A 14993-nucleotide genomic window follows, 5' to 3' on the forward strand; every position below is an offset into this window, starting at 1 on the left:
ATGAGTACTTCCCATCCTCCTCCTGATCCTAACTCTCTTTATGAGATAGTTTATGACATCAGGCATCCATGGCATTTGATACCTGATAAAGCTGATTTGAGGTTCCCTGAAAAAACATCTATATGGGAAATTGCTGGTCCTACATTTTTATAGTTTTATTTTTGATAACTTCTGACAGAATTAATGGGAAAAGCTTATTTAAGTTTATGGCCATAATACTAGAATATCTACAAATATTTCTGAATATCAGCTCTTCTCATTTGAGTTAGATGCTGGGCTTAGGGGATAAAAGAAGCTTCAAATCAACAGGAATCTCAGCAGGATGAGTTATGCTTTTGGTTTTGGAATATCTCACGTGCTAAAACTCGGTAAGCTTTTTTTGTTAATGGAACTCTCTTAGTTTTATTTTGCAAAGCAAAACCACCCCTTTTATGTAATGACAAGTAACATCATCACTTTGTACTTCAGCAGGAAATGTTTAGTCAGGAGGCATTTCACCTCCAGGAGCTGTGTCCTCTCAGAGGACAGTCGGACAGCTGACAGCCTTGCACGAAATGTAACAACCACGTATTTAACCTGCAGCATGTTTGCATGTTTAATATCACATAAGTGCATGATGTACTCACAGGAAAAGGCAAAGTCTATTTTAAACACTGAAGCCTACATGACACATTGTGACTGGTGCTAATTTGCTTGAAGGAAACGTACATGGTAAACTGCAGAGTGTTTCTTCTTGAGTAAGAAGGCTGTTGGCTTTGACATTTGCAAACAAACCTTTGAAATTATTATGTTACTGGGACCAAATAGGTAACTTTCCAGTAAAAGAAAACTTCTTGCCTATGTCACACTGCTGAACACGAAGAAGACCAAAATCCAGGTCCAGCAAACATGCTGATTGCAATTCTGTGTTTTTTATGGGACAGTATCTTCTAATGTGGCTTATGAACTGCATGAGCTGTGTCAAGAATTTGTGCTGCTGCTGTGACTGTGTTGAATGCAAGAATCAGCTGATTTCAATTTTAATACTGGCATCTCCCACCATTTGTCTTCATCTGCTATTTAAAATGAGATAGCGAATGTCTCAGAAACTTCATGTTATTTTAAAAACCTTTTAGCACTTACAATAGTGGCTTAAACAAAAGGTTCTTTTCGCATTCTTTCAATATTAAAATGAGAGCAGAAAGAGAGCCCATTGTGTTCTCATTATAAATGACATTTTAGTAGCATTAAGATCTTGTGGTTTTAACACTATGTGGACAAAATGAAAAAAAGATTAAATCAGAACATCAGAAATATTTTGCTGAATTATATATTTTGCATCTTATTTACGTGAATGTCCTGGGCAAGTAGCTTGGCTGAATGATAAGGAAGCTCAAATAACCATCTCAAAGGACAACTGAAAATAACAGTACTGAAAATGAAGTGCAGCATTGAGTTACACAAGATTAAGCTGACTAATCTGCTGATTCAGTTTTGCCTTTATTTTTTTCGTTTTGTCATGCAAGATCAAGTGTCAAGCAGACAAACGTGTAATGGCATTCCAGGCTCCCAGTAACAAAAACAAGCAATGGGCTGTTCCCCTGCCACCTCTGCATTCTCCAAAAATGAAACAGCAAAATGCTCACCTGCAGCAAGAGGCAGCAGGTGAGGGACAAAGATCCTCCCTTTCTTGTTACAGGTGTAATGAATTTGGTATTTCTGTTTCACAGATGGTTTTTGTTGGAGATGCTCATTTAAGAAACCTTACTTCAGTTGATAGGAAGTGCAATAATGCATATGAAGGGTCTGGAAGAGAAGCCATGCAAGGAGCAGCTTAGTTCACTTGGGCTGTTCAGCCTGGAGAGGAGGAGACTGAGTGAAGACCTCATTGTGACCTCCAGCATCCTCACAAGGTGAAGAGGAGGGGCAGACACTGATCTCTTCTTTCTGGTGCCCAGAAGCTGGACCCAAGGGAATGGCTGGAACTTGTGTGAAATGAGGTTTAGGTTGGATATTAGGTTTTTCCCCCAGAGGGTGGTTGGGCATTGGAACAGGCTCCCTAGGGAAGTGGTCACAGCCCCAAGCCTGACAGAGTTCAAAAAGCACTTGGAAAGTGCTCTCAGGTACATGGGATTCTTGGGCATGGTCCTGTGCAAGAACAGGAGTTGAACTGAGTGACATTATGGGTCCCTGACAACTCAGGACATTTTCTGATTCTGTGATTCTCTGTGTCAGGAGGCAACAGATTCAAACACAGCTCTTACAACATCTACAGAATATAAAAGCACAGCAGTGTCTTCTTCTGTATGGACTGGTTTTTGGACAGTCCAAAGATATCAAACTCTTACAAGTGATGATGGATAAGAAAACTGTCAGTGGAGCCACTCGTAGGTTTGATGTTAACCCTTGCCCAAGTGAAAATATGAGCCTGCTCATTACTCACAGAGATGGTCAGGCAAGAACTGCTGACCCTGAGAGAGGTGGTGTTCCAGCAGTACCCACCATCACTGCATTGGTGAGGAACACCACAGGGAAACCTGGGCACTGTTGTCCTTGCATTCCTGACACAGAGCAAATCTTTGAAGAATTGTTGGGAAGGACACTGCAGATGTGTTGGCAGGAGAGCAGGTCATTCCAGTAGGATTCAAAGGACAGGATGAAGCCGATATGTCATGAAGGGATACTCTGATTGAAATGAGAGAAATAAGAGTCCTTCCAAAGAAGGAGTCATAGTAGCTGGATGCTTTTTTTCTTTTTTTGCTAATATGAAAAATAGCAATGACTAAAATCAGAGGGTGATACTGCAGAAATGAACATGTTGCAGGGCAGCTGGCATAGCAGGCTCTCCAAAATAGAAAGAGAATGAAATAAAGCCTCAACCCACATTGCAAACATTTCAATATTTTCTCTTTCCCTCTGGAAATGATATGGCTGTGTCATTACCAGGCACATCTCTGGTTCTACTGAAGATGCTAAATGTATGCTGATGGCAACATGCAGTGTTTTGCCTGCAGTAAAAATGAAGGGTCAGACCAAAATGAACCTGGGAAGCAGTTGGAGAATGAAATAAAGGCTCTGTAGACCTGGGATCATGTCCTTGAGCTGCCACTCATGACTCTGACATGGCAACTGATCTCTGTGTGCATCATTTCTCTATCTCTGGAATGCAGACAATACATTTATTTCTCTAGGTTAAAGAACACTGGGCTTTTTCAGCTGAATACTGCTGTATCAGAACTAAATATTTTTAATATACATTTTATTGTAAGAGTTTCAAAAAGTAGCTGAGGGATGATAAGGACTCTCATTCCAAACAATTTTGTCAACACTTTTTTGGACAGACAGAAAGGTTTGCCAGGTAAATGAAAGGCTTTCTTTCTACTAGTTGTTAATGCTGTGAAAATATAAATCAGAAAGATCTGGGTTTGTGAGGGACTCCTCCCTCTATATTATAGTTTTATTAGCATTACTTTGTGGAAAAAAAGGGACTAAGACCCCCATGATAATAAACAGAAGTCACTAGCAAGGTTTGTTAAGACACAGTTTGCAGATGTGAATGTGTATGGGCCTACTGAGTTGAAGTTTAAGTGCTGGCTTATAGTGTTGTCTGAGCATACTTTATTTCTCATAATTTCCTAAATAGCATCTCATTAGAGAAAGGCTGGAAATAAATCTGCAGATGTTGGATGTTATAAAAAAAGGTTCTTCCAGCCACTGAACATATTAGCACATCTGTGTTTGCCTTATATAAGCTGCTGTTTTCAAGGATGCATCCCTTGGCCAGACTCTAGACTTGAAAGTAGCATATGAAATTTTCTATTCAGGGGTGATGCCTTTTGGGTTTTGTTTGTGTTTATTTTGTTTGCATATTTGTTTGTTTTATTAAGGAAATCAGAATGTTTAACGATATGTAAGATCTGAAATAAATTGAGGCATAGCTCCTTTATGCTCAAGCAAAATTACTCATATTTAAAATTATGGTTTGCAGGTTTTATTAATGTAGATGTTTGAATGTTGAAGTCGTAAGGTTCTGGCAAAACCCAGCATGACAGATAACCATATGGAAGTTTTTGGAAAATAGTCTTGCTGTGTGTACCAAATTCCTGTTGGGCCAGTGTTCACATGGTGCTAAATGAAATTTAACAGTGCAGAATTTCAGTCTAGAGGTCGATCACAGCAGCTCCTTTTGCCAATTAGTCATTTGCTTCTACTTTTAACCACTGAATTTGAGCTTGCAGCTTCCTAAGTTAACTGGCGCTCCATTGACTACTGTAGAGGGTGACCATCTGCTCATCTGTTCTGCCTCAGGATTTTTTTTGAAGAAATGCTGATTTCATAAAATTTGAAAGGGCAGCAGGAAAGATGTCAAAAATCTTCAGCTCCTAAAAGTTTTGTGATAAAATTAAAATGAGCGGGGTAACAAAATGTTTCTTGTCCTTATGAATGGGAGAGGTTCACTGTCATCTTGTTCTATGTCAAGTTAATCAGAAGAAAGATCCCCTAAGTGTCCCAGCCATGGGAAAAGTTTCAATGATGGTCTGCACCTCCTCAGGAGCTCCATCAAGACACAGATCTGTAGGAAATTTCGTTTGGTTAACTTCTGGGTTGTTAGCACTGCTTATTTTCTTGTTGGCAGTTGTGATTTCCTTCAAGGAAATCTAGGAGCAGTAGGACATAAAAATGGAAGTGCCATTTCAAAATCAAGTAGGAATGTCCAGCTTAATAGCTCTATTTTTTTTAAATACAACTGTTTGACTTCTGAACTCTTGCTTATTTAAGACCTCGTGGACTCAAAAAGGAAAAGTATGTGTAGCCATGTGACAAAGCAAATGCGCCAAAGGAGGATTTATTCAGTTTTGGGAAGATCAGCAGCAGTGATTCACCCTCTTGGCTGGTCTGGACTGCAATATGGTCAACTGATTCCCCCAGGGAAGAAGAAAGGATGAAAGTCCCACACTGCTCTGTGGTCACAGGGAGCAGTGACCTATGCCAGGATAGCTCCAGGCCGTGCATCCAATGCAAAGAAAACTTCAGCCTTAACCATCAGTATTGTTGATGTAGGGGATTGAAGTCAGGCAATCCAAATGTAGCTTTTAGTGGTTCAGTGAAAGAGAGTGAAAACTTTAAAACAAGAGAACTCACCATTTCTCCAGAGACTGAATAAACAAAAAGCATATTTAGACAACTGTGTGCTATTCAGCACTTTACATCATGCAAAGAAAAGAGTCCCTCCTCTTTTCAAGCCTCCCCACAAATCTTGCCATAGATTTTTCAGGCTGATCTGAGAGATTTGTTGTTTTCAAAGTTAAAACAATGTCAGTTACCAAATCTAGATGAGTTGAAAGGAGTTACAATGTCTTTTGCATACCCTGACTCCTCATCCAGCTTTAAAATCTAGGAAAGCAAAATAAACTATGAAATAAATGTTAGTGTTTGTTCCAATAATTGCTCAGGTGGCCAATGCTTTGTAAGGATTTACTGATTTATTGGAATTTTTGATCCTTGAAAGGCAATAGGTTAGACTTTTTCTGAGGAACACCCACTGTAAAGTCTGAAGTGGAATTAAGCAGAAAAACCCACTGGCAGGTATTAAAATTTATAAAACATCTGGTCTGCTTTTACTCTTTAAACTAGTTATTCATATTTATGTCTTTTGTCTTTCTTACCGATTCCATAATGAATCTCTTGAAGAAAAACTTGAAAGCCTGGATGCTGAAGATCTCATGTCTCATCTGTCACGACCAGAAACCTACCTAGAAGAGGAGAAAAGATCAAGTAAGTAAAACTGACCAAAGCTATGGGACTGACAAAGTCACTTATTTAAACGGTCAATTTGAAACAATGTGTGTTAATTCTTCACTGATGGAAATTTATATTCCATTATTTGAGTGCTGCATTTGATATTATGAGTTTCACTGTGGTAAACAGATCCATTAGAAATTCCCTGATAAAGAACACCCTATTAAAATTGCTAGAGGAGAGCTTCATTTAGCTGGCTGAGAAAACTCTCTGTCTAACTCAATGTGTCAACTACTCAGTCAGCTGCACTGAGTGCAGTGCTGGTAAGGACTTGCCTGTCCAAGCTGTCTGACACTTCAGAAGACCCTGTTTTCTGATATAACTTCAGTCTAACCATTCAAGCTGAAAATTTCAATGTCAGGTGTATGCACCAGACGGATCTTTTTTGGAAGATGGAGATAAAATCTGAAGGATAAAGAGACTGGGAACAAGAAGTGTTCTGACGGGACAGAATCCTGCATGTGGGAGAGGCAGGAGGGTGTGGGGAGACAGTCATGGCAGGATCTGGACAAGTGGTCTCACAATTTTTCATCAGGTTTTTCTGCCACTATATTGCATACTCTTTTCAGCTTAATACTTGTGTTGCTGTGGGGAAAGGAAGGTGCTAGACATGCTCCAGAGCCCTGAGCAGGTGAGTAGGGCTGGCACATACCTTTCAGTTTGGGACATTCTGGGATGATCTTCATGTTTGGTCCAAAGATAAAAGCTGGAAAAAGATTGGCAGGGACTTGAGGCCAGATATGGGTGCTAAGAAGGAGAACACTACACAGAAGCCATTGCCATGAGATCAGGCAGGCTGGCACAAGCCAGGCTGGCACAAATCAGGTAGGCTGGCACAAGCCTGTGAGTTGGAGGGGTGTGGACTGCATGGGGTGGCACATGGGAGAGGTGATAAGGACCCATAAAGATGAGAATGAGATCAGAGTCAAACAGAGGGGCCCAGGCAGCAGGGAAGTGGGAGAGAGGCCATCCCAGATTACACCCTTTGGTTAACCAGTCTGCCCATTTTCATTCAAGCACATCACTTTATTCCTTGATTCCATGAGGAAAAACACAAATCTTCTCTCTGAGTATTTTTTTTTAACCTTCTGTCTAGGAGAAGCCTTGTTATGCCTGTTGACCTATTTCCCCAGAGACTGCTGTAGCTTGTTTATGGGGTTTGTCATGTTTGTTTTGTGTTTCCAGATATGTCATGTGGGCCTGGAGGTTTTCCAACCCTTAACATTAAAAATAACATCGAATAGTCCTTGTCTCCAAGACATATGAGATTCCATTAAAAATTGCGACGCACAAGGTTTTGGATGGGATGTTAGTATCTCTCTTTTCCCTTCTGTTTCTGAGCCTTTAGGATACTTTCAAGTGATGTTGTCAAAAGCTCTTTTATTATTAAGAGGGTTAGACCTCTTTTTTACCAACAGACTTCAGATTTTTACATGCTGCCTGGAAAGGATCTGAGATTTCACCAGATATGCCACCAGCTTGGCAGCATAGGAGGAGACATGGTTATGGGCTCTGCTGATAAGGAGGTTTGTCCTTTGATTTGAAGGCCAGTGTGCAAGAGGAGGAGTATCTGCCTCAAATCAAGAATATTATGCTTGAATATTGTGGTACATGCTGGAAAAAGTTATTAGAAGGAGGCCCTGGCACTGCACTGTGTTTTTGTGGATTTTTTGTGGAAAGGCGTCTCCTGGCAGAAAACTGAGTACCATCATCTTACAACAAACCCTTAGCCCCTGGCAACCCTGGATGTGACTCAGCCCCTGGTGACATGTGTGCTGGTTCTTTAATTTTACAGCATACCTCTTCCTTTTAATTAAGTTACTCATCTTCATAGGCAAAAAAGTCACCATCATCATAGGTTTATGTTATTCAAATCAAAGCAAGAAATAAAAATATATATAATGGCTCATTACTTTCTAAGTTTACAAGTAACTATGATTGACATTGGACTAAATTTTAAATGGATGGCAATTTATTTTTTGTAAGTCTTAAAAGTCACAGAATCTCTTTATGTCTGCTATAATAAGCTACTGAATATTATTTAATTGCTCATTTGCTATAAATGGCATTATGAGCATTTTTGGTTACATCTCAGTGGTTATAGAATGATTATATTCCCTTTCTAGGTCTCCTACTCATTTTGGAGCCTATTTATACAAGAGCAATCAGCAAATAAATAAAATATCAAAGAAATCCAGAGAAATATTTATAGAGAGATGAAGTTGGTTGAAGTTATCATCATTGATTGATGAGAAACAACACTGAGAAGGAAATATATGTGGCTCTCCTAGAGAGAGGAATGGTGGCCCAGTGATGAAAGTGCTCATGTGAGTTCAACACTGACTCCGTGACCTTGGACAATTTTTTAGGGCATCATTCAAATGGCAAATTCCTCAAGCCATACACCCATTAGTGTAATTTATCTAGGTAAAGAGTCTTTTGAGGCTAAATACAGCTTTTCTGAAACCTTTGAACTAATGACAGTAGAAAAAATTGGGCTGTGTCAAGATGGCATTTTGACTCTTCTTCTCACCCCCCTAAGAAACCAAAACCAATGCTGCTGGACCATCCATGGCAATGTGGAGGTAACATTACCAGATTTGTGGAAAATCCTTATATATGACAGTATGTGAGTGGGAACAGGGAGTGGATATGAAATATAAAAGCCCAGAACATATAGAGAACAATGAAAACTGGAGAAATATGATTGCTTTTCACCCAAGAACACCTACACCTGAAAAGAGAAAGTCTAGTGGGGCTTCAGCAAGGAGGGGGCCTAACTGAGAATAGGGTGACATTAATGGCAGCTGGGTGACAACTCGACACAATACAGGAATACAATAGCTGATTCTATTAGTCCTTAGATGAGGAAAGCATTTGTTCTTGTGCCTAGTTATAAATACATACAATTATATTGGATTAATTGGTACAATCTAACTGCTTGACTAATCCTAATGCTTAACTAATAAGTATAATGAGTTGAATCCCTGTATTTTTAAGGTTTTAGAACAGGGTAAGTGTTGTGGAAAGCTAATGAATTCTCAGGAAGAGAATATAAAAATTGCCAATGTGTAATAATCAAGAAAAACAATTATGCAGGGATTTTGCAGAGGAGAGGAAAATATCAGGAAATATTTTTTACACGCTTTAGTTACCTGCATTTGATATTGCCTAAACTCTGTGATTTCATGCATAAGTCATTTAATGACCTATTTTATCTTGCTTTTTGTTTTAGGACTTTTTTTTCTTTAATAATAGAGGAAAGAAGACGACTTTTTTTTCTTTCATAATAGACTCTATGACGTGAGTAGCAATAATATAAATCCGTATTTTTTCATGTGTAATGACTATTTTAGGGCAAATACTAGCCAGCCAATTTTCTCATATTCCTGAAACAGAAGTACCCTAACTAGAAAAACTCAAACAAGCAAAAGTTAATATTGTTTTTACAGTCACTGATGCAATAACAATAGTAGTTGTGCACCACCATGCTGAAAATCAACTCCCTTTATGTCCAAACAATAGTGTGAATCACAGAAATCTGACCTTGATATACAAATGTGATCATGTAGTAATTATAGCTCTTGTGCTTTCTGTATAAACAGACTACTTCATCTGGAAATGCTGCTTCATTCTGCAATTTGCAGCTAATGACTGAGCAGAAAGCTTTTATATCCCAAAAAGCTTTAAAATAAAGCAGGTAGAAAAATCTTATTTCCTGCAAATGAAAAAAAGAAGCTGGTTACTTGAACAGCAGTGAATCAAGTCATTGTTCTATCTATGTTCTGTTGAAAAGCAGATATTACATATTTAAAGATTGTCCTCAAAATCACATTTTGCAAAGGTTATTAAAGACACTTTCATGGGCAAAATATGGAACTAAATTACTCAGTCCCAGTGGTAACTGACATGTTCTTTAACAACTGTGAGGTTAACAAAAATATCTTTCATTTCATGCCAAAATCTGCTTGTTCTGTTTGTGTCTGTGTTGGTATCATCCAAACAGGATGTGACAAACATATGTTCTTTGGCTTTGCCCTAATCCATGATTTGGATAACACTATTAAGATGTGGTCTAACAAACTTCAGGGAAGCAAATCTAAGAATATTTGTCTGTGGACTTGATTTTAGTATGTCCTAAGCAATAGAAGCTCCACCCTGACCTCATGAATTAGCTGTATGTGTTTTCAGTGCTTCCATAAAAAGATATGATTAAAGTATTAGCATGCTTATAAACATGGGCTGAATCCTGAAAGAAGACAATAGTAGAAAACTAACCCAGAAAAGAGCCCAGGAGTGACCCTGAAGGGCTGAGTGACATCCTCTTGATGATGAGTCCCCACTTATGAGGGTTTCCAATAAAGTCAATTGCTCAGGTTTTAATCTATTCAATCATAACAGTAGTGACTTTGGAGAATTCTAATTTCTTAATCAAAATTTTGTTTAGTGCCACAAGTGCTACCAAAGTTCATAAGTAATACATAAGTAGTATAGATTTTTCTTTTCCTCAGGAAAATTTAAAACCTGAAAAAATATCAAGATAGTAAGATAATTTTCTTGAAATAAAATGTATTTTCCTTAATTCCATCCTGATTGGTATGCAATGAGTAATGAAAAAAGTAATAAATTGCATTATTTTTCTCTGATTCTCTATAAATAATACCTGGAATTAACAATTCCAGTGTTCTGCACTGGATTGATGTCAAGCTGAGAGGGTATTAATCCTCAGGTCATTACACCAAACTTTTAAATATATTGGCAAAGTATGAGATTTTTTTTGTTCATCTTGACATATCCTCATGCTTGAATATGTATGGAAAATCAACTGAAAAATTCAGACCTTTTCCTGCATGGTACTTTTAGAAATAGCAACTGATTTAAAAAGGACCTAGTTTTAGGAGATGGTTATTACTGTTAGAATGGAAATTAGTTCTCTGTCTCATGTGGTATAATTGTCATATGATTATGAAATGATCATGGATGGGCTGTGCAGGTGCTATAGAACAGTGGTTTGGTATTCATGCTGCAAAACATAATTCTAAGACTTAACAGTTTTTTACTCCAGGATTTTATAGCACATTGCCAGAGAGGGCAAGAGGGCTCAAGGGTGCTTGTTTGGTCATTTTATGCAGTCTTGTTCAGAGGTGAATTTTCTTTAAGACTTAGTTCTATGACAAAGATTTTTGTAAGTATTTAAAATGAATGATTTTCTAGTCTTTGCAGCCTGTGTTTTATTATTTGTCTAAGGGCTTCAGGATGGTGGTATTGTGAGTTAAATCTCCCTGTATCCATTTAAGAATGACCTTTTTATCACTTCTGACTATATCCATCAGCTGTTTCTTGGGCTCAGGGAAGAATTTTCATTTTGTGGAGGCAGCACCTAATCAGAGTGTCTGCTGCCCAGCTTCAGACCTCTGCAGGGCTTTCACTGATCTTGTCAAGGGTATTTTTCTTTATTTGATGACAAGGTTGCCATTCACAGTCCAAGATTTGGAGTTACTTATAATCCACTTCTGAAAACTATGAGGGGCTAATAACACACAAGAGTGCTTCCCACCTTCCCTTTGTGCTTAGTCACTGCTTAATTGTTTACTCAGTACAAAGTTAATAGCAAAATACCCTGTGCATGGTATATAGAATATAGATTAATAATATAATGTGATGATGACATCAAGCCCTCCTGTCAGCACCCCCACTCATTCTCAACAGCCACTGACTGAGGGCTGAATTGAAGATCAATCATTTGCTGTCTGAGTTTTTAGGAAGGAGTCATTATTAAAATTAGAAACTAAACCTGGTACATCTGTGTTAAAGATGAAATGATCTCTGCACAAAAGGTTGGGTGCATTTGAACATTTGATGTCCTTCCTCCAGCAGTTTTCTACCCTGAGCTGGCAGCACTCAGGCAAAGCAAGCACCACACCTCCTACTTCCAGCCTTCATCAATTAGGCACTCATGAGGTCAGCATTGTCGTGGTGTCTGAACACCTCACAGAAGTTAATATATTTGATATATATTTGTAGGGTGGCTACAGCAGACTAAAGACAAGACCCTCAGGCTCCTGTTTGTGACAACCTCACTTTTCTTGATACATCTCTGTCCTTCACAGTGCAATGTTTGTCATTCCTTCCTCTTTGACAAGCACCAAGTGGTGCCACCCTTCTACTGAACAGCCCTGTGAAAATGTAATTTATTTTGGCTCAGTAATACCTCTAGCCATCCTGTCCTTCAGCAGAGTGCAAAACTATCAAAGTGTCTGTAGAGAATTTCCCAAAATACAAGGCGTATTGAAACCTTAATGTAGGCATAGAAAGATGTTCCTAAGTATTCTCTTCAGCTCTGTAGCTACCCATACAGTGACTCATGGCCAGATCGATGAGCATGGATATTTATGTCTTTGAAATGATGTGTCCTATCTACATAGAAAAGTGACATAAACTCAAAACTTAGTGACAGAACAGAACCTTTACTACCTAACCCAAACTCAGTCCATGCAAATGGGATTCTTTACCTCTGCTTTAGTGAGCTCTGACTCAACTTTTAGGCTGTCAAAGTGGGATGTATCTGACAAAGTGTCTTTGCCTTGGCTGTTCACTCCAGACTCCTTTCATCATGACTGATGATATGGTCAACAAAGATAACTGAAAGTAGGTTGCATCTCACCTCATCCTACAAAAGTAGAAGTTTAAAACAGAGATAATAGATGTCTATAAAATCAGATGAATCACACACTAAACTGCTTCTTTCATCCCCCTGACTAAAAGCGAGAGTAGGGTGCTGATTCCAGAGGTGAAGACTTGCTCCAAAGATGCTGCATGCCTAAGGGCACTACAGCAGGACCTTCTTATTTCTGCTTGAACCATACTATGGTGTAAGACTGTACCTCTGATTCTACAGTCAGGAAGAGACATTAGGAGAAGAGAACAAATTTTAAAAAGCCCCAACCTTTCAATGGAGAACAACACAAAAAACGTTGGTGCACTGCCATGGATGCTGATATATTTTCTAGTGGCAGTCTAATGGGAAGTTCTAATCTTTCAGTATTTGTTTGATATAAGTTACACAAAAAAACTACAATAAACTTATATGTTGTAATGTAAGTTTTATTTTCTTAACAAAATCTGAAAAATAACCTCTTTTTTCTGTTTTGTTTGTATCAGTTTCCTGCCCAACCTCATGTAACACTACTTGGGCTTCCTGTCTTCGTAACAGCATGAATTTATACCAAGACAGAAGTAAGCAAGTCATACAGTTTTCAAGAAGGTGGGAAAGTACTGAGACTGAGTGCCTCCAGGCCTTGAGGGTAGGTAAAAATGTGAAATAAATAACACATTGTATTTTCTAAACAGCTCCTGTTATTTCATAAAGCGCTTAATAAAAAAACAATATTACCAGTGCGTTAATTAGTTAAACTGGCTAATGAGTTCCTAATATCTCTGCAAGTGACAGTGAGATGAGTATTTTGAATGCACTCACATGGGGTTAGCTCATATTATAGAAAACACAGATGTGCATGGTGGGTATCTGGAGGTTTCTTCTGCCCTTCTGTAGCTGTGGAGCTGATGTGCTTGCTCTGTGAATATTTACTTACCAAAAGAGAGAAAAAGAAAGAGAAAGAGAGAGAGAGAGAGACAGAAGAAAAGAAAAAAGAAAAAAAGAAAAGAAAAGAAAAGAAAAGAAAAGAAAAGAAAAGAAAAGAAAAGAAAAGAAAAGAAAAGAAAAGAAAAGAAAAGAAAAGAAAAGAAAAGAAAAGAAAAGAAAAGAAAAGAAAAGGAAAGGAAAGGAAAGGAAAAGAAAAGAAAAGAAAAGAAAAGAAAAGAAAAGAAAAGAAAAGAAAAGAAAAGAAAAGAAAAGAAAAGAAAAGAAAAGAAAAGAAAAGAAAAGAAAAGAAAAGAAAAAGATAAGGAAGAAAGAAGACAGCTATTTCAAGGGCAATTATCTAAATGAGCTGGAGAAACCTGGGATGACTAAGTCCCCAATCTCTGGAGAATTTGCTCTGAGCTCTTTGATGAATTTTAAAATGCTGTTACATTCTATATTTTAATAACATAGCCTTTCTCCTCTTCTTCTGGCTCTAGGCAACTGTTGTTAAGTCCATTTCTCCCAAAAGCCTAAGCAGCCTGAGTTAATAAGGCCAGGTCTCTGACCACAGCGCTGCAGACCTGCTGTGCTGCAGGGAGCAGGTGAGAGGAGAGGTGTGTGCATTCCCTTCCACACCTCTCCTGCTGGGGAGGGCCTTTGATCTGTCCTGCCACGGGTCTGTTTCACTTTGAGTTCAGAGAATTAACTGAAGCGGAAAGAGTTTTCAGTATCTCTAGCACGATCAGTGACAATTTATGCAGCTTTGGTTTCCTTCAGCTGATATATTAATGAACCAAGTCTGGATCTTGACAAAACAAGCAACATCTCTGATTAGAAAAACCACCAGCACCAGCAGGAAATGTTGGTTCCCATCACTGGTTTACAGTTTTAAGTCAGTTTCTTTGGTGAGAAGTACTTGGAGTGTAAATGTTTTGCTGCTTGTGGTTGGAGTCACAAGCAAATCTGGCAGTGGAATACCAAGTCGAGGGTAGATTTAGAGGGCCTTAGTCCCTGGGGAAATTCAAAAGCCTGAGTCAGAGCCCATTTGTGTCTTCAGCCAACATCTGAAGGTCTGGATGTTTAAAACTGGGATTATAGGAGAAGACACAGTAAGAAGGAGGCACTTAAACCACCTAAGAGGGAACATGAGAGGTGCAGCTGGGCTTTGAGCACAGCCTTAGGGAACTCAGGGATATCAGTCTTTGCAGCAGACCTGTAATCATGAATCTACCCCTGAACGTGGGAACTGAAGTCAGCCCTCCTTATCTTGTTAAAATGCAATGCCCCTGCAAAACTTGAGAAGTTTGTAGCATTGTGTAGCAGGAAGGTTCTGTGTTCATTCCTCTCCCCTGCCTGAATGGGACCAGAACTTCCAGCCAGTGCCTGTCCTCTACCACAAGCCCTTAAGATCACTCTGCAAGGCCTAGAAATTGTTAATAGTTGCAAAACAATCAAGTTAAATCTTCCTTTGTGAAAAACAAAACCAACACCACAGAGCCCTGTGAATATATCTCAGATTTTTTTCCAGGGAACATCTGATCCAATTTAATTCAGTAAGTCTCTTTCCAGCCATTAATCTCCAGCCAAATTTTGTTTTTCATTTTATTGAACATTATGATTTACTGCACAGCTC

General features: G+C 38.7%; 1 protein-coding gene across 1 annotated transcript in view; it reads right to left on the minus strand.

Moving 5' to 3' along the window:
* ASAP1 (ArfGAP with SH3 domain, ankyrin repeat and PH domain 1) overlaps positions 1–5667 on the minus strand; it is a 123030-nt gene extending 117363 nt beyond the window's left edge. The window contains exon 1 of the mRNA XM_036379018.2: positions 5646–5667. The gene's annotated coding sequence lies outside the window, so the exon portion shown is untranslated. The remainder of the gene's footprint in view (positions 1–5645) is intronic.
* Between the last annotated feature and the right edge of the window lie 9326 nt (positions 5668–14993).

This window comes from Molothrus ater, chromosome 1, assembly GCF_012460135.2.
Source record: "Molothrus ater isolate BHLD 08-10-18 breed brown headed cowbird chromosome 1, BPBGC_Mater_1.1, whole genome shotgun sequence".
NCBI lineage: Eukaryota > Metazoa > Chordata > Aves > Passeriformes > Icteridae > Molothrus > Molothrus ater.